This window comes from Juglans microcarpa x Juglans regia, chromosome 3D (assembly GCF_004785595.1).
Source record: "Juglans microcarpa x Juglans regia isolate MS1-56 chromosome 3D, Jm3101_v1.0, whole genome shotgun sequence".
NCBI classification, from domain to species: Eukaryota; Viridiplantae; Streptophyta; class Magnoliopsida; order Fagales; family Juglandaceae; genus Juglans; species Juglans microcarpa x Juglans regia.
In genome coordinates, this window is record NC_054598.1 from 2,458,983 (window position 1) to 2,470,095 (window position 11,113).

Consider the following 11,113-nt stretch of genomic DNA (forward strand, 5'->3'; position numbering starts at 1 on the left):
CATTAAAAGTGCTCATGAGTTGAAAATTACATAAATTTAAAATTTTATAAAAAAGAATGATGGTACGAATTTCTATAATTCGATTAATTTCAGTTAGATAATAAATTCTAAACGTTTAAGAGAGGATGAATAAGTACTAATAGAAATTATAGAATAAAGAGTACTTATCTCACGTCTTTGCTCGGGATATAATTACATAAATATAACTATATAAATAGTTTAAAAAGTAAATAATATGTATGATGCAGCCATAAGTTATAACAGTCTCATTTATAACGTAATAACAATATGACTATAATTTGAAATATAACTACAATTCGATTAAACACGGATTTCACTCAAATACTTTTTGTTCCATTGGTCATGCCTGAAATGAAGATAGAAAGTAGCAATCAATAGATGAAAAAAATTTGATAATAAAAAATTGAATACGGTAAAAGAATAATTTGATTCTTACCAAGAAAGGAGGTTCTCTCAACTCCATCCCAACTCTCAAGTAGCGTCCGTTCCAGACTCTCAATCATCGGTAATTATGTTAGGGTTCACAATTAGATCTATAAAATCATAAAAATTAGAAGTTAGAAACATTAAAAATAATTAAATCATCATTTAAAAGCATATAAACTTACCCGATTCAAGCCTATAGCTCTCGGCATCAACGCCAACGGTATCTAGTCCAATAGGCGTTTCACTTATCCAATTCTGTGTGCAAACGAGGGCCTCCACGGTTGACAGTGACAATGAACTCCGATAAGCATCCAATACGCGGCCTCCAGTGCTAAATGCCGACTCTGAGGCAACCGTAGTGACAGGAATGGCTAGCACATCTCGGGCCATACGGGAAATGACTGGATACTTGGTGGAATTAACTTTCCACCAAGTTAATAACTGAAATACATCACTAGGTGCCTTGACAGCTTCCATAAAATATCGTTCAACCTCAGATATACAATGCATAATATTCCTTGTTGACATGAGTTGATGATACTGCTGTATAATACGATTGCCTCTAACCCCTACAGATGGGTCAGTATCACCTGAGGAAACTGTCAATCCTGTCGGCCTCGAATGTGAGGAGCTACCAACTGTGGATGAAGGCTGAGCACTAGTACTGTAGTGATGATATAAGTCACAGCCTTCACTGCCTCGAGGACGGAATTTACCCAAAATTATAGAACGGCCAACTTAACTCGGGGGTCAAGGATCACAGCCACAAATAGCAATCTATTTATCTTCTCAATATTCCCCCAATATTTATCATATTTGATCTTCATCCTCGTAGCCATAGCAGATAACAATCCAGCAGAGTCAGTACAACTATTTTTCAACTGTAAGTGAAGCTCCGAGAGCTCATTGAAAAATGAGTTCACAGTCGTATATTTGGATCCAGATAGCCGCATGGTTATCTTATAAAAAGTTCTTAAAAATTCAACAAAATAACTCACACTGGTCCAATCATGTGCGTCCGGCGCACCGAGCCCCTGTACTGCTGGCTCCAACAAAGCATACCTCAGGCCCCCATCCTCGACCTCCATCCGCTCGAATGCTTTTTGGTACTTTTGTGCCACATCCAACATCATGTATGTAGAATTCCATCGAGTCGGAACGTCCAAGCACAGCATACTAGAACATTCAATCTTCAGATCTTCTGCTATTGCCTTAAACTTGGCAAGCCTTTGAGGGGAACCCCTCACATATCGTACAATGTTGCGGACTCGGGTTATGGAATCATGAACCTCTTTTAATCCCTCAACAACTATGAGGTTAATGATATGAGCACAACATCAAACGTGAATAAACTCGTGGGCCCGAATGACATCATCTCTCACCGTCGTGTTCCGCTTAAACCAATCAATTGCTGTTTCATTCGCACTGGCATTGTCAACTGTAATACACAGCACTTTTCGAATTCCTCAGTCCTTTAAACAATCATCCATCTTCGCCCCAATGGATGCACCTTTATGATCCACAATTTCTTTAAAACCAATAATTTTTTTTATGTAAAATCCACTCACTGTCAATGTAGTGTACTGTGATACATATGTAGCAGACGTTCTGTATGGAAGTCCATATGTCAGTCGTAAAAGACACTCTCTGGCCAGTGGTAATAAACATCTTCCTCATCTCCTCCTTGTCCTTCGCATGCCTCTTCATACAATCTCGCATCATTGTATACCGTGATGAAATGGGAAATCGTGGCTCAACAAAATTTAGAAACTTTCGAAAGCCTCTTTTCTCGACTGTGGTAAATGGCATCTCATCAGTAATTATCATCTCTGCAAGCATGTCCCTCGACATCTTCTCACTGTATTGAGGGATGACCAATTTCTTAGTCTGTGTACCATAAGTGGCTGTAGAAGTTTGGTAACTGAGGTTGGTCTGATCAGTGGCTTGCAATCCCTTCGCTATCTTATATCGTTGACAACCATTTAGATGTGCTATTAACACACTGGTACCTTGCTTCTTCGAATGGCATCCACAAAGTGATCCACAGTAATGGCATCTTGTTACTGGGTTCGCAATTTCACCAGGAATTTTGGTGAAATGCTCCCATGTCCACGACCTCTTTTTAGAAGGTCGTGGTGGTTGATCTTGCTCAATGGGCATCTCCTCCTCTTCGTTGAACATATCCTCATCCTCTATATCAACTGGAAGTGGGAGTCGACTACTCGCACAAGATGTAGCTGCTCTAGATGTAACTGCTCTAGATGTAGCTGCCCTAGATGTGGCTCTAGGGGTGGAAGTACCCACCGGTGTAGGAGTTGTAGCATTGGCATCCGCCACATCCCTTTGTGGACGATCATCTCCACTATGTCTAGGATCCATATCACAATCAATGAAGCTGAAAAAATTAAATTAGAAGCAAAAAATTAGTTTAAAAATAAACTAGGCTATTGTATTATACAATAGGACATGTATTATTGTATCGATATATTATTACATCGAGGTTCGGTTGACTTGCGTTCGACTCAGCGGAACCCATCCAGAGAGGTTCGCTCGACGTGCGCTCGACGTTCGCTCGAGCAGAACCCATCCAGAGAGGTTCGCTCGACGTGCGCTCGAGCAGAATCCATACAGAGAGGTTCGCTCGACGTGCGCTCGACGTGACACTTGAGCAAAACCCATCCAGAGAGGTTCGCTCGACGTGCGCTCGACGTGGCGCTCGAGCAGAATCCATCCAGAGAGGTTCGCTCGACTTGCGCTCGACGTGGCGCTCGAGCCAATGTTCAATACAACGTGCGCTCGACTTGCGCTCGACACCTCGCTCGAGCGCAAGTCTGCAATACAATGTAAAATTCAGGGTTTTGAGCGCCGTGTTGGGACTATATTGAATATTCAATACAACCAATTCACAAGAATCACAACTGCTGGCTCCAATTCATAAGAGACGTGCTTGAATTAAATTTAGGGCTCACCGTAGGTGGAAGCTGAATAGAGGAGCAACGAGGAACGGCGGCACGGAGGAGCAACGACGAACGGCGACACGCTGGCACTGGGACGGAAGACGCGAGAGAGAAGGGATGGTTCAGTCACTGGGATGGGAGACGCGAGAGAGAAGGGAGAAGGAAGAAGAAGAAGAACTGGGGAAGGAAGAAGAAGGGGGGAACCGTATGAGGAGAAGGCTTCCTTAGGAAGACATATGAAACGACGCCGTTCCATATTAAGTGGAACGGTGTCGTTCAATAATTTTTTTTAAACCCAGCTGTAAAACGACGTTGTTTTACAGCTGGGTTTAAAAAAAAATTCGGAGTCGGAGTCGGAGCTACATGGAGCTCCGACTCCGACTCCGACTCCGAATCACTATTCGGAGTAGCTCCGAATTCCGACTCCGAATTTCGACAACTCCGACTCCGTCGGAGTCGGCGTCTGAGCGGAGGTCGGACGGAGTCGGAATTCTCTGAATTTTGCACACCCCTACCCGAAACCCCCTATTTTTTTTTTACTTAGTGATTAAGAAAATATTTTTTAATAATATTGTAAATTTTTTACTTTTTTTATAAATGTTTATAATGATTAAAAAATATATAAAATAAAATAAATAAAAAATAAAAAAATACTTTTACCTGTTCGGTAGACTTTCGGGCTACATCTCTATCGAGATGTAGCACTACTCTTTATATAAATAGAATAATAAAAAATTAAATTATCTTATATCCATAAAAAATATATTTTAACTTTAGCTAATTCATTCAACTACTATCATGTATAACATTATTAAATTATATATTATGGACAAGAATTTGAAAAGACGTTGAAGTTACAATCTGCTCAACACTTGATTGCATATGGATGGGATGTGATTCTCTACGAGGGATGGGATTCTCTACGAAGCTCGTTATAACACCGTAGCAACACTCCGTTTTAACAATGATGGATCCGATTTCCAATTGTTTTTGCACCTCAACGGTGATTAAACCCGAGTGCACGGATGAGTACATAAGTCTTACTGCAGATGATTCCTGGCCCTCAGATATTTTCTTCTCTCTCTATGATACCACATTTTATTACTATTTCTTTCCGCATCTCTCTCTCTCTCTCTCTCTGCGCGCGCGCAACTGCGGCAACTTTCATATCGCTGCATTGGCTTATGCAGTTATGAATTGTATGCAGCGCTCGGTGTATTTCCGCCGCTCTGATGTCTTGAAAAGAACGATTGCTATTAACTATGGCGAACAACCTAAGGCGCTTCCGAAGTTGATGAGGTGAGGTAAAGCGGATGCTTTGTTTTTTCATCTTCTTTCCATGATAATCTCTCTCTATAGCTGTCTTATATTTTATCCGCATTTAAGAAGGCATGATAACTCTATAATTCTCTTTTCATTACATTTCCAAATCAAATTTGGGTCAAAATATTTCCTTCTTTGTAAATGCTTCAAAACTAATTTGCATCCCTTGTTTATTCAACCATATGATTAGTTATTTTCCTCCATTGCTTATTTGGATTAGGATGTTGTTATTTTGAGGTGAAGACTCTTTAGACAAACCTTCTTTATTTATAGGGAAACTTAAGTGATTCCTTTGGGTGGTTAATTAGCTTCTAAAATGCATGAGTGAAGATAAAAAAACTGGAGACATTGGGGTCTGAAGGTAATAGCATAAATAAGTGCTTGAATAGTTGGCTGACATTGGAGTTCCATTCATAGTCTGTAAAGACAAATGGAGAAAGTATTTGAACATGTCAGTTTGGAAATTTCGGTTTGTATCTTTTGATCCTAGGGTTTGGAGACAATTTTAGGAAGTGCATCTTTTCATGCAGTATTTGTTATCGGATTTTCAAACCTTATTAAACCGTCCACCTGGCCTTTTCAGCAACTTCAGATGACTTGGGGTATTAATCTTTTACATTGTCTTCTTTTAGGTATTGGTGATTTCGTTGCATAGTTTGTTGATTGTGAAACCGCTGAATGGAGATATATTGACATGCCTGTTAAATTCTAAGCTATAGTATAAGGTGCGTAGTGTATCGCATAAGGTATTTGCAACTTATTCTATGATTTTCTGAGTAAATATTGATCATTATTTCGGAAGTGTGCTGTTTTCTAGGAGTTCTAGCTTACAGGTGAATAGTGAATATGGGAAAAGTTTTGAGTTGTTCTTTTATGGTTAGTATGAAAAGTTCTGGCTTTTGCTGGCTCGTTTGTGGGGTGTTTTTTTTCACCCTTTCAGCTTTAGGCATGAATTTTGATAGATTGAGACTATGGGATATATTCTGTCTTTATTGCATTCCAAGTCAGGTGTGAGCATTTGCTTTCTGGCATGGTGATTGCTGTGGGAAGCTTCTTTGAAATTAATTTCATGTTTTGTTATATTCAAAATTTGCAAAGCTTTGTGCGTTGGAGGTGGTAGTTTCTCTTTTTACTAATGGTTTGTCTTCTTTTCACATGATTAGGCTTGAGTTCTACAGGTTATAGCCCTGAAATTTGAATTTAGTTTTTTTATTGTTAGAAAAGTTAGGCCTGACCAGGGCTTGGTAGAGTGGAGCATTAGAGACAAACTCAGAGGTTTCACGAATTTCTTGAAATGTTTTGAGGCCTTCTAAGAATAATATAGCTGGTTTGGCCTTTTAAAAGCAATAACAACTAGAACAGAAAGAATGACAAAGTAGAAGGCTGATATCCCTTGGCAAACATGTCCCTTCAAACAAAACTTAAGCTGCAATCTCGATCAAAATTCATTAAAAGAAGAAGAAGAAGTTATATTACAAGTCTCCTTTCACTGATAAAAACTACTACCATTTAATCCCAGCCATTTATGGGAAATTGTAATAAGGCAAAGTGAAAGGTGCGAAACACCTTTACTAATGAGCTGCTACAGAAGCTCGGTGAATAAGCTGCTAGGGTATTCAGTGTGTGAAGTATAGCACTCATGTGAACAATAACTCACTCGTGCTACACCAGCTTGATGGCCATCAAACTAAAACCATTATGTAAAAGCAATGCCAAATGAAAGACTTGAGAGTAAAATTAATAAAAGAAATTATCCACACACTTTGGGCTGCATAGCTTTAGTTTGGAATTCCAAAATGGGTTCCTCCATTTCTAAATATTCTCTAGTAATTGATAACAGCACAAGGTGGAATTTGTGCAAGAACTGGAAGTTTCTTTATTTGTGGTTATGTGAAGGTGAAGTAGTTATCAAAATGTTATATAAAAAATCTACCTCTCATTTTCTTTTCATCTTGTTTATAGCTCTTTTTTGTTTGGAAATGTTGTGGTGTATTAATTTTCTATAAATCTGGTGGATTGATAAATGCTAGCCTTTAGTTCTTACTACCTCAACATTAAAATAGCAATAATAATTGTCTAGAGTGGCTGATGTTGACTATAAGAAAGCTGGAGTTTTTGTGGGCCCATAGTATGCTTTGTTAAGGAAATGAAAAGAACCAAATAAAATCCATGAGTTATTAGTCTATGATGACTTGTATGGTTGCAACCAGAGAAGATTAAAATCTCTGAGATTTACCCTTTTAAGTAAAGATAAGGTTTTAAAAGAGCCCCCAGCATATGAAACAGGGATTATATATATATATATAGACATGGTCATGTCCTTGCTTATAGATTTCAGGAAATGTTGTTGGGATGGTTAGTGAATTTGCTAGTGGCATTGTAGGAATGCTCAATTGAATAAGTCTGAGATGCTAGAGTTATAGACCCTTTTTTCCATCACATGTATCATGTATCTAGGCTATTTGAAAAGGTCTATTTTTTATGGTTTTGGATTCACGGTGTATTCAAAGATAGAAAATAGCTGATGTTTCTAAAGCTGATTTTATTTTTATGGAATTACTTCACTGGCTTTCATGAAAAGCATTCATTTTTACACGTCCTCGTAACAATTTTCTTTCTTGTGTTCAGATGGTAAATACAACTGACTAGGCGGAATGGACCCCTAGCATTGACCCATTTGTTTTTCAATGTGGCCAATTCACCATTTTCTGATCCATGGCATTTATCCATTCGTGCACATTGTAATGCCCCAAACCCAAAACTATAAACGGATAGAGTTCCTTCTATATTTTCAAAACTTTTTGTGTTTTCAACATATATCATATATACAACCTCCAAAGTATTTACAACTATAATACAATGATTCTCAAAAACCCATTCACAGGTTCGGCTAAAGCCATTAAATTCTAAATAATTACAAATACAGTTACTCCAACAAAAACTGTAAAATAACTAAAATATGACCGTAAGAAAACTCTTTGTACAACCAAAACCATCTTCAAGCAACAAAATCATCAAACCCCAAAACTTCCAACCTCAAGTGACTAAACCAAGTCCGCTCTGGAATGTTTGGCTCAAAAGCTATCACTTCAAAGGAAGGAACTTTCTACAACTCTGAAAAATATGTGAAGTGAAATGGTGAGCTGCCACATGCTCAGTAAGTAACAATTTAATGGGGTTGTGGGAGTTGACAATTTTCTTGACTATAAGAGAGTGAATAAATTCTCAATAAAATAATGTGAGCAATACAATTTTATCTCAACAAACATATTCAGCCAAATATGTTGCGAGGGACGTCAAACATGTCACAAAGACATTCATACCATGGGCTCAAGACTAATTAAAACGCTCACATTTAACTTTCAAATTTAATAAGCCACATGACATTTTTCAAACATTCCAACCATTACAAAATTTGCACAAATCCCACAAGTAGAGCCAAAATAACATAAGAATGTGCACAAATTCAAAGTTTACACAAGTTTGAAATATAATACCCAAGTGCACCATTTCAAACAAAACTAACAGTTCTTTTATTAAAAATAGTAACGATATTCCTTTGCCAACGGTCACTTGGAACCTATTTCAAGGCCATTATAATCCGTCAACTTCTACACTAAAAATGATCTCACATAACTCTAAAATTTCACACAATACCTAATAACATGAATTTTTTTTTTATAAGTAATAATATTATATATATATATTAATAGGAGTAACCAAGTACACTGAACGTATACAATAAAACATCTAGCTCATACAAGAGAGCCCCTAATGAGCTAAAAATCTAATGAAACCTACCCAAAATACACCAAGCCTGAATTGGAATGTAACACACCTCCCCAATCCCAGCCCCTTGTTTCCATAAAACTAATCCTCTACCCAAAATTCACAATGCCCTTCCCTTATTCTTCCCTCTACTTGAGCTACCTCCTTTAACATTGTAGTTGATTGCACATGAAAGACGCTTTAACTCTCTGCTTTTCTTAAAATGTGATTTGGTTTGAAGCGTGTGACTCGCCTCAATCGCAGTAAGTAAAGCGTTAAATTGGTCTTCATATTCTCCCTGTTCTCCATATGAAAGCTCCAAGATTTGCTAAAGCCCATTAACTTTATTCAGATCCCAATCCAATGGTGAACCTGCTATATCGTTTAACAGAAGAAGAGAAACCAAGGGAACGACATTATCCCCAGCCACAGTACCCAACTGCACTCCCGATTCTAAACCTTCCCCCACGAGGCACCAACGACAAACCGCTAGTTTTCTTCCTGCCATATTGTTGCTCGACAGCTATATGGTTGTTGTCCATTGATTCTGTCACAATTACTAGTTCCTCCCCTCCATCAACATTGCCACAGTACCCCACATGGTCTGACCCTACTGCTCCCTCCGTAGTACAGGTAGGGGAAGCACTACCTTCTGAAACCCCGTTTGCATCTTCCAAAAGATGCTTGATTGTTTCTTCCAAAGTACTCGTGACCCTGGAGGGTCCCCCGTCTTCAATTGAACCCTGGACAGAAGTACCAACCCCATCTGCATCTGGTGCCTGAGGTCCTACAGTTCCCTTAGGGGGCATAGTGACACTGGCATGGACAAAGATGCTAGCGTCCAATGACTCTATCTGTGGCGGCTTTGACACGCCTTTTGCCGGCACACTTGTGGCCTTCAAACCTGAAGGATCTACCCCCCGCCCTTCCTCATCCATGCTCGCCCCACCACCAAAACCCACGACTAAGTCCAGCCCTTTATCCACTTTAGTCATCAAATCTCTCACATACTCCATAACTTCCTTCAATTGAGCTTTGACATCCCACAAGACCCCTTCCAGCTCTCCCAATGTCACCTGACGGTCTTTGTCCCTACCAGTGCCTTACGCTTTCCTTCTGCCGTTGAGCTAATCTCGGTCGGACTACCCGTCGGTGACCTTAACACCGCAGCATAAGAAGCACCTTTGATTGAGGACTGCCTTCCCACTATTTTTCCATCAACAAACTCTCTAGTAACACTTCGAATGGACTGCAGAAAGCCTTTCCATCCAATGTCATTAGCGCTTTCTGGAATCATTAACAACCCTTTCCTCCTTCCATTCTGGAATTCTGAGAGTTGCAGAAAGCTGCCCCTTGCATTAGCATGATGTTGAATGATAAAAACTCCATTACCCATCCTTAGCTCTCTGAAGAAACCTTCACGACAGATAAGTTCTACACAAGCCTCAATCCCCTTAACCACCCATGAAGCTGTCGTCTCCCCTAGATACATGAACTTAGCTATCATTTTGCTACGTTTAGATATACGAAAATTATTTCCTCCCTCTTTCGTAAAAACGAAAGTTTTTTATTCCACTTTATACCACATCTCACCTTCCAACTGAGACGAATCCACAACGCGCGTCATCATCGTCAAATCCCACTGCAAATCTGTGCCCACTACTCCCTACTCCCTACTGCCCCACCTTCATCTTCTTAAAGCAAAAAAATATATATATATATTGTGCCCCAGCAAAGGCTCAGGTCGACCTCGAAAGAGAGTTGCCGGAGCCCGTCACACATGTCTGGTCCAGTGGTGAGAAATAACTCGCTGGTGGTCAAAGCCGCGAGCCAGCAGCCAGTGGTGAGAAATAACTCTGAGAAATAGTCTTGCGGAAACAAAAAGGCAAATCGCCGGAGCCAGGACCTACGTTGGACAGCCCTCAACGCTATTGCCGAGGCCCGTCGACCCAGGACTTAATAACATGAATTTAGACTTATTCTAAAAGATTATCCTCCAAAATTGATAAACTCTAAAGTTCTAGGTTGCAAATACTCTGCCAGACAACATGTACACCGACCTCTATCCCTTTATTAATTCAATGCAAATAATGTCTACATTCAACCATATAACATTGCCATTAAAATAGATTAATTCTAGCTAATACCCACCACTAAGACTTGAATATTAAATTCATCTTCAATACACCCTAACAGCATGATCAACTAGGTATATTCTCAACAAATATTTACAAATTTTATACTCAAAAATTCATTAAATCTATTATTTATGAGGGATGAGAATTTACCTAATATTGTCGTTGAATAAAACAACAAGGAACAGTGGTTATGGGTGGAGGTTAGAGAGAGAGAGAGAGTATATGTGCGGTTGGGGGGGGGGGGAACTGAGAGAGTGAGACGAGATGGGGGTTGAGAGAAAGAATCAGGGAGAGAGAGAGAGAGAGAGAGAGAGAGAGAGAGAGTTTGGGGGGGGGAAGAAAAAGAAAGAAAAAAAAAAAAAGAAAAAGAAGAAGAAAGGGGCTGGGCTTTGGGTTTGGGCTGGGTTGGGTTATTACACACATTGTCTTTTTATGTATGAATGGTGAGTTTTGAGGTTGATGAATCATTTCTTTGACAAA

General features: G+C 39.3%; 1 long non-coding RNA gene across 1 annotated transcript; it reads left to right on the forward strand.

Annotated features, from left to right (window-relative positions):
- The first annotated feature begins 4,504 nt into the window (after positions 1–4,504).
- Positions 4,505–5,313, forward strand: LOC121255527. The gene is made up of 2 exons (XR_005938785.1): positions 4,505–4,703; positions 5,001–5,313. It is a non-coding gene; the product is annotated as an uncharacterized LOC121255527 (long non-coding RNA).
- Positions 5,314–11,113: the final 5,800 nt, after the last annotated feature.